This window comes from Pinus tabuliformis, chromosome 8 (genome assembly GCF_031772625.1).
Source record: "Pinus tabuliformis cultivar Carrire ecotype Pingquan chromosome 8, CPIR1, whole genome shotgun sequence".
In the NCBI taxonomy this organism is placed as follows: Eukaryota; Viridiplantae; Streptophyta; class Pinopsida; order Pinales; family Pinaceae; genus Pinus; species Pinus tabuliformis.
Window position 1 is genome coordinate 134,951,018 of NC_142294.1, and position 18,900 is coordinate 134,969,917.

Below are 18,900 nucleotides of genomic sequence, written 5' to 3' on the forward strand. Positions count from 1 at the left end.
ATGGAGACTCGAGACAATATGGTCTCGAACTCCCTCAAGGATTATCCATCTCACCTTTTCCACACACTTCTTCCACTCATCCAACTCTTGTGCATTAGTTGAAGCTAGCTTTGGGATTTCTTGATCAATGAATTCCTTCAAGCCATTGTCTTCTAATACATCCTCCATTCTATCTTTCCATGTTATGTAATTCGAGCTACCTTCCAAGGCATACTCGAGTCTCAAGCCATAGAACACCATTGGCCAACCTTGAAGTATGATATGAATTCGATTTTCACCTACAACCCCGAACCTCAAACTTCAAATTCTCTTCTCAGTATATTGTTCACAAATCTGATACCATGTAGAAAATTTGTGATAGGTTAACCCGATAATGCAATTTAAATCAAAGCAGAATACTATAATCTACTACTACTATCAATTTGTGGAAGTTTAAAGATCGAGCTGAACAATATAACCAGAAGAAGAAGAATCAATGGCACAATACACATGAAAATACTTTGGGGAAAGTCTCAGATAAAACCCCACACTATTGTATTATCATACATGGTGGAAATACACAGGAATTATACAAAGCCTTAGCTCTCACTGCTAGCCAGCTCTCAGTACAATCCTCACAAATGCTCACAGGAAATCTTGGCTTCTCTCAAGCCTTCCTCTCTGCCCTCCAAGCTCCTATTTCCTTGTGATGTTCCTTGTGGATGATCAAGCTATTACCAAGTGGAAAATCAAGCCTTCAAAACTGCGCAATTCTCAACGATGAATTCTTGACTGCATGCATGAGTTTTCTCCATGAGAAAACACATGCAACTGATAGTACACTATCCTTGAACATTAATATCAACTAGGTCTTTCTCAGAATAGACATGCATGAGTTTCTGATGAGAGAACCTTCAATTAACTGGAGTAGCACTAGTTGAGTGCATTAATGCATGAACTGACTGTTAACTCACTGTTAGTTCCTCAAACAGTTTGGAACTAATTTAACTAGACTTAACTCAGTAAACTGAGTTAACTAATTACAACTCAAATATAACTCAATCTTATCTCCTTAATATAAGGAATAACTCTTGCATGACTTCAGAAAGACTTCTAACTGGAATTTCTCCAACTAATTAATTTAAAATTAATTAATTAATTAATTCCAAGTAGTTGTTAAGACTAAATTCGATTTTAATTCAAGGACAAATTAAATTGGAATATTCTTGTTGCCATATTTCAACAATTGGTTATTATAAAGTTTATTTCAGTGGTACATTTTTCTTAGGAGGCCCATTTTAGACCTCAAATTTCCCCTAATGGCATGTATCGGTGTCACAAAGAGAAAATTGAAATCAGCATCCACTTCTTATACAAAAAATAATAATGGAGCTTACTAAGAATTTTTATAAGTTCATAGTTTCTTTAAAAAGATATTCATGATTATCAAGACTCTTTAATATATGTGAAGAGTTGAGTAATGGATGGGAACTTGGAATCTATTGGATCTCATAAGAACTATGTATGTGGCTTGTAATTTGGATTTGTGAGAATAAAAAGTTGATTTGTGAGTAATTTGTGCACAATGTCTGGTCCTCCAAAATTCTTGTAGAGATGCATATTTCGATGTCATAAAGAAAAATTGAAACCAGCATGTTCAGATTGTCTTAAAATACTGAGCTAATTATTTTTATTGCCTAAGCTCTTTCTATATCACGTTTTCCAAAGAATTCAAATGGTTCAAAGAATGTGAATTATATGTTAGCTTATTTTGTACCCTTGTTTCTTCTTTAATTTTAAATGGTCAAACTTTTCTAAAATGTTTTTTTAATTATTATTTTATTTAGTGCATGGATTCTTTTATTACTTTTGGTTTTTCTTGTCCATAAAATAAAGATCTATTTTTTATATTAATATATAGAGTATACAAAATTTGTAGTTCTATTTTGCGTTGAATGATATTCTTTAGTGATTTGCAAAAATATTTGGACTATACTTTTAATTTAGAAGTTGCCCTATTTTGTTATTTATTTTCTAAAAGTTTGATTTAGCTTTTGAGGAAAAAAGGAAGACTAAAAGATTGGATGAATTCATTTCTATGAAGAGAAATTATATTATATATATATATATTTATTGGAAACTGATATTAATTTTTTTCTAGATTATAAATACATTTATTTTAGATGGAAAAAAATCATTGATGATTGTGCATCTTTAGCATAGGATAGAAGGCCAAGTTAGGTTATTTTAAGTTCGGTCATTAGTCAATTTATATAGGTAAAGCACATTCAAAGTCACAAAAAATGGAAACTAATATATGGCAATAGTTGAGGGTTTCTGTGGTAAGGACCTCGTGGAAACCCACTATGCATCATATTTTCATTCATATAAATATCACCTATGGAATTTCCATTTCCATGATTGAAACCTTTGTATCTAAAACTCATTGTAAAACATCTACAAAATAGAAATCCCATGTTAAGAAGAAAAGTGTTTCCAACATGAATTTTGAACAATGTAATGAACCCACAAACTAGTAGAAGATATGGATTCAGGAATGTTTCCACTCCCAAAAGGAAATCTTATATATGAGGCACTAGTGCCCCATACCAGCATTCCAAAGATGGGAAATATAGTCACTAACACACTTGTGTTTATAAGTAGTATTCCCAAAGAGACATTTCTGCCACTCTAAGGATTATTAACATAAGGGCCAACCCCATTAGATGGTGTTACTTTGGGAACCTTGATGCCCCTAGTAAAAGTACTATAAATAAAGAGGTTTTCACCTATAGACTTAATGGGTGAAAAACATTTTTCATTCCAGATTAAGGATGCAAAAAATTATGAGTAAATGTATCTCTATGTAAAAATTCTCTTAAATGACAATCATACCTTGAGGATTACTAAAAGGAGTGTTGTAATTCGCTAAAGACAAATAAAAAAATATTCAATCTCTAGAGTTATAAGATCATCTAAAAGAGGAGGAGAGAAGAATATTCCTAATATATTAATGTGACCCTATGGTCCTCTGAAAAAACTTATGCTAATAATTTTCAAATGTGAACTCATGATCTATAGGTTACTCTCTTGCAATACTATTCAAAGTATTAGTTTGTTTCATCTTTTGACTCAACTGATAAATTGTCAAAAGATTGGTTCTACACATTTTCATGGGAAACTCCATGGTCTCAGGAAGAGATTCCTAATCCTCCAATATTGATGGGATGATTAGTTAGCCACACCAAAACTCATAGCTTGGAAAAAGGAAAATAATGAGAAATCAATTCTTAAGGCTACCTACACTTTACACCAAATAACACTCTACTAAAAAATTACTAAATGTAATTGGCAAGCAAACACATTGTCCGAATGATTAGTCTACGATGGTTAATTCCCATGTCTAATTAGTGAAGAGATGAAAGAGGGACTCCCAAAGGTCGGCTTAGGATGATGATGGCCTATATCTGAGTAACAAAGTTATGAGGAAAATATATTGTAACTCCCTATGAATCAATCAATTGAGGTGTAATCTCCCTCATGAATTTGATGAAGAATATCTAGGGGAGATAAGACTAGAATATAATATTTTTCCTAGGTGATACAAGCACTTCCTATTTGAAATCACGTACTAGAAACCTAAACATAGTCACTAAGGATGACACTTAATGATAGGTAGCTAAGAAAAATACTTGTGGGTCAAGGTTTTGTGTTGGGCAGGGGAAAAAACTTCTTCATGTGATCAAAGATCTAGGAAAGTAGTGTCACTCTAATTAATATGTAAATTCCACTAAATTCTTATATTATGCATCCACCTCCACCCAAGTACAATGCAGTAATCTCAATGCTTAAAATGCCTGGGCCTAGTGCTTAATGCATAAGTTAGAGATTGTTCCTTGACAAGTATTTCTTATTAATAATGGATATTGAACTTTATTTAGTCAATCCTACTTTCATTTTAATGGCCTTGGAGAAACCTACACCAAAGCCCCTACAACTTAGACTATTGTTGGTTTTCTAGAAATGGAAAAGAGCCTAGTCATCTATTATTACTCAAAGATAGTGTAATGAAACTAAAATGGTGTTTTATGACTAAGGGTTGTTGAAACTAAAAATAAATTGATAAATATGAACATTCATGTTTTCCTCTCAATATAAATGATGCAATCTCTAAAACAACTTTGAATTCAAACAAAATGAAAAGACCGAATTAAACTTTGAATGTATCACAAAATTTTATGTTTATATTTCTAGTGAAAAGTCTATAACCAATTGCAAAATGTAAATGAAACAAATAAAAATAATGTACATTTGCCAAAATGATATATATATATATATATATATATATATATATATATATATATATATTATTTTTCAACTCTTTTCATTTGATATGAAATGACTAATTCCTAGAGTGTTCCTAGAATTCTCAAGTGAAGAACACAAACCTTAGATTTAAGGAAGTTTTCAATACTAGAAGGAAAATAAACTCTTACAAGTTACTAGAAGGCAACTCACATGTGTTGGAAAATTCTTATAGGTTGTTTGAAGGAAACCCAAAAGATCTCACTAATGTAACTGAAAACAATTATAAGAAAATAATTGAGCAAGTGAAAAAGAAAAAGAAAAGAAAAAAGGACAAGTGGGTGATTGTGTCTAGTTAGCTATTAGCATTTTATTACTGGATAAAGGATATATTATTTACAACACTACCATGCTCAGATCATCATGGTATCATATATAATAATTGACATAATTAAATACACATTTAATTAAGGGGTCAAAATGGGGACCTAGCAATGAATGTGAGGGTAAGAAATTATGCATAGTTTATCCTCACACCCCCATGCATAATAATGATGTGAATTTCAAATGAAAACCCCTACCCTATGAGAGTGATAGCAGATGTGGGTGGGGTGAAAATGTCTGTATGAATAAAATGTGAGGATGGGGTCGGGGCAAAATGAGTGTGCACACTTTCTTTCCCCCATCGTCATGCAAACAAAGGGTGTGCATTTCAAATGCACACTTTCTCTCCTAAACCCATAAGGGGGATGGGAAAATGGGGGTGAGGGTACAAAGTGTATATTTCAAATGCACTTTCTTTCCCTCACCTCAGTCTAACACAATTTCTTCCTCCAACCCCATTTGTCATCACCTTCATGAGGGTTTTGGGGGTAAGAGTGGGTTTCAAATACAAACATACTCCTCAAATCCCATGTTTCAACACCTTCATGGGGGTTGGGGTGTATTTTGGCATGAAGGTGCAGTGGGGGTTAGGGTGGGGAATGCATACTTTCGACCCCCATCCTCATAAATGCACACTTTCTCCCCTCATTGAAATACATAAGGATGGTGATATGGAGGGAACGTACATGTTTGAGCATAAGGGTAGAGGTGGGAAATGAAAAGTATGCATTTTGATTGGAAGGGAAAAGACACATTCTAAAATCACACCCTCTCCAACCACACCAAAATGCACATTCTCTTGCCCCACCACCGCCGCTATTCTATGTTCATTAAATATTAACTCATTTAAAAATTTACACTTTATAAAATCTCATCCCTCTTGATGCCTAATAAATTAAAATTTAAAACAAATTTACAAAATATATATATATATATATATATATAACTAAAATATCATTATTATTTTTAATAAGTATTATATTTACTTTTAATACTTAAATATAAACATAACTACATATTGCATATCATCTCCATCACAATAATAGGAGAAAGTGTGTACTTTACCATGAAGGTAGAGGCAAGGGTGAGGATGGGGATGTACACTTTTTCACCCCAGTCCCACAAATGCACAATATTGTCTTTCATTGAAATGTATAAATATAACAATTTAGAGAGACTATACGACTATACAAACGTACATGTAGATATAGGTATAAAGATTCGGGTGAAAGTGTATATTTTCATGGGATAGAAATGTTACATTTAAATGTAAGCTTACTTTCTCACCATTTATTTCTTGAATATTAATACCAGAATGTGTATAAGATTTTATAGAATATATAATATTAATTATTCTAGTTAATTAAATCAAATGGTTGGTAATTGTCAATAGGAATCAATCCATAATAAACATGAAAGTATTTACTTCATGATACATATCACATTTAATCAAAATTAAAAAAACTAAAAAACAAAAAAAAAAAAACTAAAAACTAAAAATTAACTAAATTATTACTTTATTTTAAGTTATTATTATTATTAATTAAATATAAAAAAATTAATATATCATATATACATTTAAAAAACATATAACAAGATTTTCAATCTGTAAAAAAACATATAGCTAGATTCTTAATTTGTAAATAGGTTTCGTTACAACACTGTGGGTTAATACTATGGCTTATCAATACCATGTGCCCAAAAAACTATAAGTTATTTCATATGAAAAATGTTTATATTACAATTTCTAATTATAATTTAATCAATTTAATTAAAATGGATGTTTATATTACAATTTATAATTCTAATTTAATCAATTTAATTAAAATGGCATAAAGCACCTAACTATTTTTGAAACAGGTATGTATATTTTGGAATGGGGCTTCTAGAATACTAATTTAATTTAATTATCAATAATTATTTGGGTGATGGTAGTAGTCACCCATCAATGGTTGATATATATTTTAAAAGTAGTTATGCTTTTCTTCCACTTTTAATTAAATTAATTAATTTTAAAAAATGATATTCAGACATGTGTCCTATGAACATGAGTTATGGTTTTTCGGTCATGTAATAGTAGTAAGCCATAATGTTGTAACGAGACTCTACCTGGTTGTTCTTGGCAAAGACCCTTTCATAGGCTATGCTAGCGTTTACAAATTTTCCCTGATTTGATCCACTCCTTGTATTCAAAAGGACTCTACCACTTGCAAGATGTTAGAAGAATTGGTTTTTCTCTGCTTATAAAGAGCTATTGGTTGTCCTCAACATAACTGTGTTTGACTAGTTCCTTAAAAGAGGAATAGAATCATTTTGTCGAATAATTAATTAGCAATTGGTTGCGCTTAGACAAAATTAAAGGACTAGTTGCTCTGGAACGAGAGTCCTCTGATAAAGTTAAAGCCAATCAAGCCTATGAAGCTAAAATGTTTTTCGTAGATAGTCTTACATAACAAAATTCTGACTTGGGAGAATCTTCAGAAATAAGACTTTGTGGGACCAAATACTTGTTGTCTTTGCAGACAACATGAGGAAACAATGGACCACCTCTTTGTCAACTGCCAAACAACTCAAAAAATTTGGCACTCTATCATGCAAATTCTGGGCATTAGAGAGAATCTGGATCGGCCCACCTTTGAGGATTAAATTACTAAGTGCTCTTCCCATCTTTATCACCTAGGGCATTTGGAAACTCATGAACAAGTTTAGTTTTGGAAGTGATAACATAAGTGTTCTCCCTTCATCTTTCAAGATCGTTTCTCTATTCATAGATTACCTCTCATAGCAATACAAAATCCCTGGGAGGATTCTATTCCATCTATCTCCTATGCTTTACCTGCTATTTTCATTGATGGAGATGTGTAAAATTATGTTTGTGGTGGGGGGGCAGGGCCTGGATTAAATTGCCTCGAAACAATTCATTTACATTTGAAATAGGAATTGGAAATGGGACCAACACTAAAGAGGAGTTGATAGAAGCTTGGGCACTTACGACTCTAGCTAAGAGAAAAAATATAAAGTGCATCCATATTCTTGGTGACTCCAAATGATGGGGGCTTCACTAGGGAAGCAATACCATACCACATGGGTTCATATTGGGGTATATATATTGAGGAAAAAATGACATAATTTATTGAGCATATATTAGGGGGTAAAGGGTTTTTAAATTGATAGGTATAAAAAATTCAGCTCAAAGTCAATGAAAAAATATAAAGGGGTATTAAAAATGTTATTGAAAAAATAGATGATTACAGTATCTACTGAAAGTAGGGGTTTTTTAATTGGGAAGGTGTATTGGGTTTGTATTGGTAGGGGGTTAAATAATGTGATTTTTAGAGGTATTTTCTAATATGTAGTCAAATTAGGAGTGTTTCCTAGCATGCCACAAAGGCAATGATATGTCACAGGATCATTGAGTGAAGCCCCCGTGTTCCAAATGCGTTATAGAATGGTTGACAGGTAAAACCCACTTCAAAGTACTAAACCTAGATGCTTGGAAGCTCAATATTGTAAAAACTAAAAACCACTTTCTGAAAATAAGATTTCAACACATTTATAGAGAATTTAATAAAACAATAAACACGTTATCAAAAAGTGTCTTAACCTTGGACCCGGACACCATCCTCATTGAGGAGCTTGTTGATGGCTATATCCAAGTTGTTTACTTCTCTCGAATTGATTTTATGTTTTAACTTGGATCTCTCTGCATTTTCATTAACAATGATTTATTTTAGATTTCCCAAAAAAAAAACTGGCAGCATAACAATATATAGGCCCCTACCTTTTTGATTCTCAATTCTTCACATTCTTATTGAAAATTTTGATGAAACAATATTTCAGTTTTTGTATTACAGTTATATCAGGCTAAACAATTTTGTAACTATCTATATTTCTCTCCCATGTATATCAGATTTTGCAGAATCTGTATCTCACAGTTTCTAATTATATCTTCTTGTAACCGTAGCGTATGTTATGTTTCTCTAGAGATATATGATTATGATAAATTGTGCAACTTGAAGTATGAGCTGAAAATTTCTAATTATGTCTTGTGGTAACCATAGCATATGTTATGTTTCTCCAGAGATATATGATTATGATGACCTGGAAAATTTTGTAAACAGGGGCATATATGTACTTGTTTTGATTCACTATTGAATAACAAAATATAGCCATTTAGAATATATAAAAAAAACCATAATATTTTACTAAAGCTTATTTATCTTGAGAGAACTAATCACTGATAAGTGAACATACATTTTTTCTGTGAACCACCGTTACAATGTCGTTGCAATTATCTCACTACTCCTACAGTACAATGATGGTCACAACAAAATTCAAAGCATTTATTTCTTTAATTGTGTTATCATTTTTTTTCGGTGAATAGCTCAGCGCACCACACTACGAGATGGTGATTTCACTATATTGCCATTTTTGACGGTCGAGAGCTCTGGGCCGGCGCTAAGAGAATGTGATACCCGCAACGCTGTTTCAGTGGGCCTCAGTGGAGCGAACGACCCGTTTTCACCCAACATCTGCTTCACTCCACGCATTTTACACGCTTTTTTTATTCTAGTCGCGCACTCTAGTTGACCCATCGTTTGCAGTGAGTGGTTCATATCTTTTTGCACGCATTTTCTACTCGTTTCTCACGCGGTCATCGTGCAGGTCACATACATTCCGTCGTTATGAACAGTTGAAGCCAGCTTTACGCAAAGTGGGAACCCACGAAATAATAATATTATATAAATTCCAACCACATCGACATGTTTCCATAGAGAAGGTCTTCTAACTTAAGACATGGAGATCATCCAGGTAGAGATAGAGAAGCCCTCGTCAACTGAAACTGATGAGACGATTGATTGCATCAGGAAAGAGGAGTCATCAGTGCCATTAATATCGAGTGGAAGAAACTACTCTGAGCTTCCACAACATTACGTCAGACCTCCCAACGAGCGACCAAATCTGGATGAAGTCCTCCTCTCTTTGGAGTCCATACCTGTCGTGGACATCCAAGGTCTCCTATGCGATTCTACTAGACCGAGATTATCCGACAAATTGGCCTGGCCTGTGCTGAATACGGCTTCTTCTGGGTATTTTCTATGCTACTCTTATAACAATTATGTCATATTCTGAGATCTTTCTAATATTTTCTGAATAATATTATGTCAAATTGAAGATGGTTGGAGTTTGGATAAACCAGTGTTTTATGTGTTTTTCTCGACGTGTGTTTAATCGCTTCTCCTAGATCCGTTCATTTTTGTTAATTTTGATGATGCGTTAGTTTTACTAACATCATCGGTGGATTTTGGTGTAAGGTCAATTGTGATTCCAACAAGTGGTATTAGAGCCAAAGGTCTTGAGTTCAAACGGTGTTTGGGTAGATGGTTAGAAATTGGATAAATTAGCTTTCCCCATTATTTTGCAACATGTGTTAACTGCGTCTTGTGGATCCCGCGTCTTGTGGATTTGGATTTGTTAACTTTGGTGATGCTAATCTGTTAACTTTGAAGATGAGCCCATGTGCTTAACCGCCTCTTGTGAATCCAGCCTCTTGTGAATCTAATCGGTTAACTTTGGCAATGTGCCATGGGCTTAATTGCGTCTTGTGGATCCAACATCTTGTAGATCTGATCTGTTAACTTAATCTGATTCTCTTAACTTTACCCATACACCCTTCTACTAACACCTGTTATGTTTGGGTATAATGGGAATCATGATTATCCCGTTTATTAACACCTGCATGTTTTGAGTGCATGTTTGAGTGTAACTGCTGCAATCATGATTATCCCGTTTACTCAGACCTGCATGTTTGAGTGTAACTACAATCATGATTATTGATTAACTTTGGCGACGTACCTGTTTACTAATATCTGCAAGTTTGGGTTTGGGTGTAACGGCCATCATTATTTTCAGTTAACTTTGACGATGCACCCGTGACTAATACATTGGCTTTAAGTGTAACGGCAATCATGATTGACATGTGCTTAACTACATCTTGTGGCTCACACATATGCCTTTAAGTGTAACGGCAATCATGTTTGACATGTGCTTAACTACATCTTGTGGCTCTCTTACCATGCGCCGTTTACTAACACCTAAAATGAGATGCAGTTTCTCAATATTTATATTTATTGCTATTGTTTGATGTATAAACAGATAATCAATCATGGCATTCCAGATGTGGTGTGCAACAGGATGCTGGAAGTGGCAGAGGAGTTTTTCACTATGCCCGTGGAAGACCGAATGGAATACTATTCCGACGATCCATTTAGCAAAACACGTTTGTCTACCAGCTTCAACGTCCACAAAGATCAAGTGTTCAACTGGCGGGATCTACCTGAGACATCATTGTATCCATTAGAGAAGACCATGTTCATACTTGGCCTTCGAAACTGCTCATTATAGGTTAAATATTTTGTTTCTTTCGTTTGTTAAATATGTGTCTGTAATTTCAGCAACGTTGATTACAGAGATTTTGATGATTATGGCAGAAGAAGTGGGCAGTCTCTATTGCAGAGAAGTTAAGAGAAGTTGCTCTCAGGTTGCTGGAGGCGATATCTGAGAGCCTGGGATTGGAGGCTGACTTCTTAGACAAAGCACTGGGAAAGCACGAGCAACACATGGCTATAAATTACTATCCCAAGTGCCCCAATCCTGAGCTTACATTCGGTTTACCAGCCCATTCAGATCCCATGTCCTCACTCTTCTTCTTCAGGATGAGGTGCGCGGTTTACAAGTGCTCAATAATGGACACTGGATTTCTGTCAACCCCATTCCTAATTCTTTTGTCATCAACATCGGTGATCAATTACAGGTTCCTTCTATCCGCTTGGAACTCTAATTAATCTCTTTTTCTGATTTAATTTTTCACTTATAGAGTTTTATAGAGTCTGTTGGTGGTAGCATAAGTTTTATAGAGTTTGTTGGTGGTAGCATGAATTCGTGGGTGTTTTATAATTAGCAAAAAAACATGTTCCCAAGCACTTGTGTATCTAAATTATGTGAACATATCTCACCAACGACACTTAAAACTTAAAATCCATGATGTAGCATCCGTACCGTATAATTAATATTAAGACTGAACTTATGTATGCGCAGGTTCTGAGCAACGGAAGATACAAGAGTGTGTTGCATCGCGCTGTGGTGAGCTCTTCAAAAGCACGCATTTCAATTCCCACTTTTTACTGCCCGTCTCCTGATGCGGTCATCGCCCCTGCACCGGCATCCATTGACGATGAGCATCCTGCTTTATTTAGAAGCTTCTCTTACCACGAATATTACGAAAAGTTTTGGGACAGAGAACTGCAAGGGAATACTTGCCTGCAGTCATTCTCACTTGCTCATCAACAGCAACAAGAAGATTCCCAACTATTGGAGCATTCTACTCAGGAGGAGGAGAACGACATCTGAAAGCTTGCGGGCATCGAATTATGGTTTATCTCATGTTTGCCAATAATATATTTCATATCCCATGCCATGAGAATTTCACTCCATTATAAGAAAAAGCAAGCTTAAAGGCGCTGGCTCTAATAGGCATTCTACTCAGGAGGAGGAGAACGACCTCTGAAAGCTTGCGGGCGGGCATCGAATTATGGTTTATCTCATGTTTGTCTGTAATATATATTTCATAACCCATTCCATGAGAATTTCACTCCATTATAAGAAAAAAGCAAGCTTAAAGGCTCTAAAGGGTGATCATGGAATGGGATTTATATGCTTCTAAATAATATATTAAACAAAATTTCAAAGTGTTTCTACTTTTATTTCCATGAAGTATTTCCATAATGCAACAGAATTTATGTGGTGTTTTGGGTGGATTATTTGTCAATATTATATCTTCTTAAATGAGTATTAATGGTATTCTTTACATTAATTATCTCAAATTAATTTTATAAATATTAATAGAATTTATTAATAATACTTACTTAATAATGCATATTCCAAAGATTCACTTTTCGTATATGTTATTAATAATCAATTCAATTAAAGCTTGTACGATTAATAATTAAGTAGAATTCACCAGCAAGAGAATCTAGATATAATTCATATACTTTAATATTAATAAATACATTAATATTAATAAATGCATAATTTAAGGGTAAAATCAGTGTATATAAAAGTAATTAAGCGAATTAAGGAAAGAGCTGAAGTCCGACATAAATTCTCTTTACCCATAAAGGCATAAATGGATGAATACACAGCGAATGTCTAAGTATCAAAAATTCGTTTATGATGTAAAAGGTTATACACGTTTAAAAATGGTATGTATGCATTTCAAAATGGTTCTAAGCCATACAATTTATTTAATTTTTAAATAATATTGTAATTTGTTATTATCTAAAATGTAATTTTGAATTTATAAATAAATTTAATATTTTTTAAAAAATATTTAATATTTAATAAATAATTTAAATTTTTAATTTTTAAAAATCACTCCCAAACAAAATTACTAATAAAAAATGTTTAAAAACAAACTATTTCACCTGTTAGTTAAAATAAGCATTCAACCATTCATAACTTCAAAGCACGCCTCCTCATAAGTATTCCTATTGTGCAAATTGATTTGCATCTATGTAATTACAGAATCAAATAATATGTTTTTGATCCTTAAACTTATTAATAATTCGTCAATAGTTTATTAATCTAAAACCTACAATCGGAATTCCAAAATAAAGAAAACTAGGTGAATAGGGTTTATATCTTACGGAGAATTATAGTTAAATGGTCGTAATTAGTGGTCAAATAGGGGTAGGAGTAATAAAGTTAGAGGTTTATTGGAGCCTATTAGAATCAATTACGGGGTTAATTATGTGTCAATTATAAGGTAATTTAGAGAAAATTAGTAAAAATTAGTAGTTATATAGAGTGAGTATGGGTCATTAAGAAGTAATTAAAAATAAATTAGAGGTAATAAGTGGGTTATTAGTAATAATTAGGGTTTAATTATGGTGTGACTTAGATTTATTTAGGAGTAACTAGGGTATTCATACAAATTAAATGGTTTTATCAAATAGGGGACTTTTCTCAATGAACCTCTGCATTTATGACATACTAAAAAAAATACTCCTAATTTGACTACATATTGGAATTACTTCTAAAAATCATATATTTTAACCTCCTACACCTTTAAAAAAACCTTACTTTCACTAGATATCGTAGGTATCCATTTTTTCATAAACATTTTTTATACCTGCCAATATAAAATCCCTTTACAGCGTATTATATGGTCAACATATTATGCCAATTTTTCCTTAAACCTATTATCCCAATTTTTCCTTAATATATATCCCCCAATATGAACCCACGTGGTATGGTATTGCTACCTTGGTGAAGCCCCTTGTTGCATCAAAACACTTATCTCATGGTACATTTCACATTGTCAAGATTAAAAAAATCACAAAAATTAACTAAATTATAACTTTATTTTAAATTATTATTATTATTGTTATTAATTATGTGCATGTCTATTTTGGATTAAGGCTTCTATAATTTTAATTCAATCTATGGAATATTCTAGAATATTCATAGTAGTATGCACAAATCAAAGGTTGAGATCTATCTTCAAATGCCCTTTCAGTTAAATTGGTTGGTTTTAAAAATGTCATGTGAACAACTGTCATGTGGAGTAAGTTATGTTTTTTTTGGCAAATGGTATTCATAATCCATGGTAATGACCCATGGTATTGTAATAAAGTTTATTTGGTAAATCTATATGATTAATAATCTTGTTCCATGTTTTTTTGTATGTATATATGTTTAACTTATATATTCATTCTTTTTTTATAGATAATAATATTAATAATTTAAAATAAAGTTATAATTTAGTTATTTATTATGACTTTTTAATTACGTCAAATATTCTAGAATTTTAATGTCATTATCAATAATTATTAGGTGGATGGTAGAGATTTAACCTCCATAAATATTCTAGAATATTCATTGTAGTATACGCAAATCATAGGTGGAGATTTATCTGCAAAGTATATTTTGCCCTTTTTTCTCTTTTAATTCAATTGATTACTTAAAAAAATATCATATGAACAAGTGTCGTATGATGTGAGTTACTTTTTTTTAACATGTTGTAATGACATCATATTGGCCTATGGTATTGTAACAAATCCTATTTACAGGTTAAGAATCTCCATGGTAAAGTGTGAGTAAGTGTTTTGATGCTTATTATGGATTGATGTCTATTATTGTTGTGCTAGTTCCTAGAGAATGTACACAAATTAAATGGTTGCTAAATATGGATAGACTTTTTTTAACATGTTGTAATGACATCGTATTGGCCTATGGTATTGTAACGAATCCTATTTACAGGTTAAGAATCCTCATGATAAAGTAGGAGTAAGTGTTTTGATGCTTATTATGGATTGATGCCTATTATTGTCGTGCTAATTCCTAGAGAATGTACACAAATTAAATAGTTGCTCAATGTGGATAGACATCAATCCATGATAAGTATCAAAACATTAACCCCATGACTGATCTCATACAACACAAATTAAATCTAAAAAAAATGAAAAAAAAAAAAATGTAACGGTATTTTAAATTTATTATTACTATTATAAATTATGAAAATAATGAATATATGACTTAAACATATATAAAATTTAAAATGCATGTAACAATATTCTTAACCATGTAAATTCACCCCCACTATACCATAGAGATTCTTAATTTGTAAATAACGAATATTTATTGTTTGACGTTGTGGACTAAGTATCACAGAAACGATTTATATTTATAGAAGAACCTAAGGTTTAAATAACCAAAGTATGTTAATAAATATTAATTAATAATTAATATTTATTTACTTGTAAATAACCATTATTACAATATCATGACCTATCAATACCACATGCCCAATATGACATGTGTTGATATGACAAAATTAATCTAATGTATCACAGAAACGATTTATAGAGGAACCTAAGGTTTAAATAAGTAAAGTATGTTAATAAATATTAATTAATAATTAATATTTATTTACTTGTAAATAACCCTTATTACAAGAGCATGGTTTATCAATACCACATGCCCAATATGACAGGTATTGATATGACAAAATTAATCTAACAATTCGATCAACTAAAAGAAACTAATCACATTTCTTGAAAATAAAAGCACTCTTCTTGAAAAGTAAAGGCATGCTTCCTGAAAAGTAAAGGCACACTTCTTGAAAGGTAAAGGATGCTTGAGTAAGTCTAGTTTGGTGGACTTGCATGCATTAGGGACTTTACTCGTGGACAGACACTCCTAATCTTTTACATAACCTAGTAGTAATCTTGTTTCTCAATACATCTACCAATATATGAAAGCAAGATAAAAGAAGCTTGAGTAGGTCTATTTTGGTAGACTTGCATGCATTAGGGCCTTTTCTCATGGATCGAAACTCCTAATATTTTACATAATCCAACAATAATCTTGTTTCTCAATACATCTATTAATGTATAAAAGAAAAACATGTAATGCTTTAATGCAACATTAGTTGATAAGATATGCTTGCAATAGGGTCTTTTCTCACATATGAACACTCCTATTCTTTTACATAAATCAATAATAAGTCTACCTTCAAGAGCATTAACTATTCTAGAATACGAACGCTCAATCTACTCATGAATATTATTAAAACTAAAATATAAGGTTGATAATGTAAATAACAAATTATATGTTGAGTATGTTGGCATATAGTTGAGAATGTGTTGCCATTGATGTCAAGTTCAAGGGAAGAATTTTGAGTGTCCATGATGTCACTGATGTCATTATTACTCTGAGTACCCATTCTCATTACTTGCTATCATGGATGAAATCAATTTGAGTAGTTTATCTTCAAAAATTGTGCCCATTGTTTCTTTGTCCAAAAGAGCATGAAACATGTCCATCTAGATATCCCTTTCTAAGACCTTTCCATTGGTATATGGAACTTTGTCTAACTCCTAAAGACTTATGAGAAAATTGGGTTCAAAGTGGACAGACTAAAATGGGTGATAAAAGAAAAATTTGTGTCATTAGATCGGGCTAAGTGGGTAGATCAAGAATAAGAGGGGGCCCAAGTCTATCTAAAATTTAATGGGGAGGTACCCCTCACAGTGAAAACCATCATGGTTTACCGACCAACTAAGTGGCAACATGTGATTGGTTACACCCCTCCCCCACGATACCAGTGGTTTCTTAGATGAATGTGGCAGGTGAACCCCTCATTGGATCGACACCAAAAACTAGCTAAGGAGGGAGAATCAGTGGTAAAGATATGAGGAGGTATAGCCTTTGTTCACTACTCCTAGTCCTAAAGGGTTATAGGATAGTTCTTGTTGGCTAAGATCCTATAGATGTCATCAGCTTCAAACAACAGAAACAAATCTCAAGAGGACAACACAATTGAAAAACTTTAGCACCAAGACCTGAGATCCGTAAACATGATACATGTGGAGATGTAGGTGGAAAAAATGACATGGATACAAGGTGGAAATGTAAGTGACATGAAAAGATTAGGTGATGACATGTGCCAATAATAATTAGAACTTTTGGGTGGCCAATCATCCACATGGTAACATGATGACATGGTAGGTGTTGTGGCAAACAAATGAGATTGTGGCACATGGGGATGACATGTGGCAGGTGATTTTGGCACTTTTGACAAGCCAAACAAATTTTTGGCTAATGACACATGGCAGGAACATGTGAGGAATTGGACATGTGGCAAGTTCTTAGTGAAAGTAGTAGACACCATGTTAGAACTTGCAGCAAGTGATGAGGCAGTGAACCCCATCTCATGACTTAGGTATCAAACTTTTTCTTTAGGAGTATTAGAAGGTGTTCTTGATACCCATATCTAAAAATATTAATCCTATGGTCATAACCCCTTATCATAGAGGGCTTAGCAAGAAGTGCTTGGGGTCTATTATTCATTAATACCTTAGTCTCAAACTCTAGCACATCATCATAGACATTCCTCCAAACTCTAAACTCTAATATCTACTATGCTTGATGGATATGGTCACTGCCAAGGTCACGGGGTGTTGAGGGTTAACCTTCATTAGGATCAGGTCCATCAAACATTAGTGATCAGGCCACAACAGTGCATAGAGGGAAGTGGTATGCTCGATGCCCAATACTCTATAGACATGTTAAGGTTGTGGTTCTCACCACATGACACATGGGACCAGGCGTATGCACTTATTGTAGCTGCGAGGACTTGAAAATTTAATGTTTGAGCATGCAAATCATTTCAGTACAAAACTATAGATTAGGGAAAAAAACAAGAATATAACTCAACAAATGGGTGAAGTCGAAGGAAAATATCAACTGTCATGTGGAGTAAGTTATGTTTTTTTTGGCAAATGGTATTCATAATCCATGGTAATGACCCATGGTATTGTAATAAAGTTTATTTGGTAAATCTATATGATTAATAATCTTGTTCCATGTTTTTTTGTATGTATATATGTTTAACTTATATATTCATTCTTTTTTTATAGATAATAATATTAATAATTTAAAATAAAGTTATAATTTAGTTATTTATTATGACTTTTTAATTACGTCAAATATTCTAGAATTTTAATGTCATTATCAATAATTATTAGGTGGATGGTAGAGATTTAACCTCCATAAATATTCTAGAATATTCATTGTAGTATACGCAAATCATAGGTGGAGATTTATCTGCAAAGTATTTATGCCCTTTTTTCTCTTTTAATTCAATTGATTACTTAAAAAAATATCATATGAACAAGTGTCGTATGATGTGAGTTACTTTTTTTTAACATGTTGTAATGACATCATATTGGCCTATGGTATTGTAACAAATCCTATTTACAGGTTAAGAATCTCCATGGTAAAGTGTGAGTAAGTGTTTTGATGCTTATTATGGATTGATGTCTATTATTGTTGTGCTAGTTCCTAGAGAATGTACACAAATTAAATGGTTGCTAAATATGGATAGACTTTTTTTAACATGTTGTAATGACATCGTATTGGCCTATGGTATTGTAACGAATCCTATTTACAGGTTAAGAATCCTCATGATAAAGTAGGAGTAAGTGTTTTGATGCTTATTATGGATTGATGCCTATTATTGTCGTGCTAGTTCCTAGAGAATGTACACAAATTAAATAGTTGCTCAATGTGGATAGACATCAATCCATGATAAGTATCAAAACATTAACCCCATGACTGATCTCATACAACACAAATTAAATCTAAAAAAAATGAAAAAAAAAAAAATGT

General features: G+C 32.7%; 1 pseudogene across 1 annotated transcript; it reads left to right on the plus strand.

Annotated features, from left to right (window-relative positions):
- The first annotated feature begins 9,405 nt into the window (after nucleotides 1-9,405).
- LOC149234477 (protein DMR6-LIKE OXYGENASE 1-like) lies at nucleotides 9,406-12,446 on the plus strand (annotated as a pseudogene). Its single transcript, XR_016268218.1, has 4 exons — nucleotides 9,406-9,758; nucleotides 10,825-11,073; nucleotides 11,160-11,482; nucleotides 11,767-12,446. The product of XR_016268218.1 is annotated as a protein DMR6-LIKE OXYGENASE 1-like (transcript).
- The last annotated feature ends 6,454 nt before the right edge of the window (nucleotides 12,447-18,900 follow it).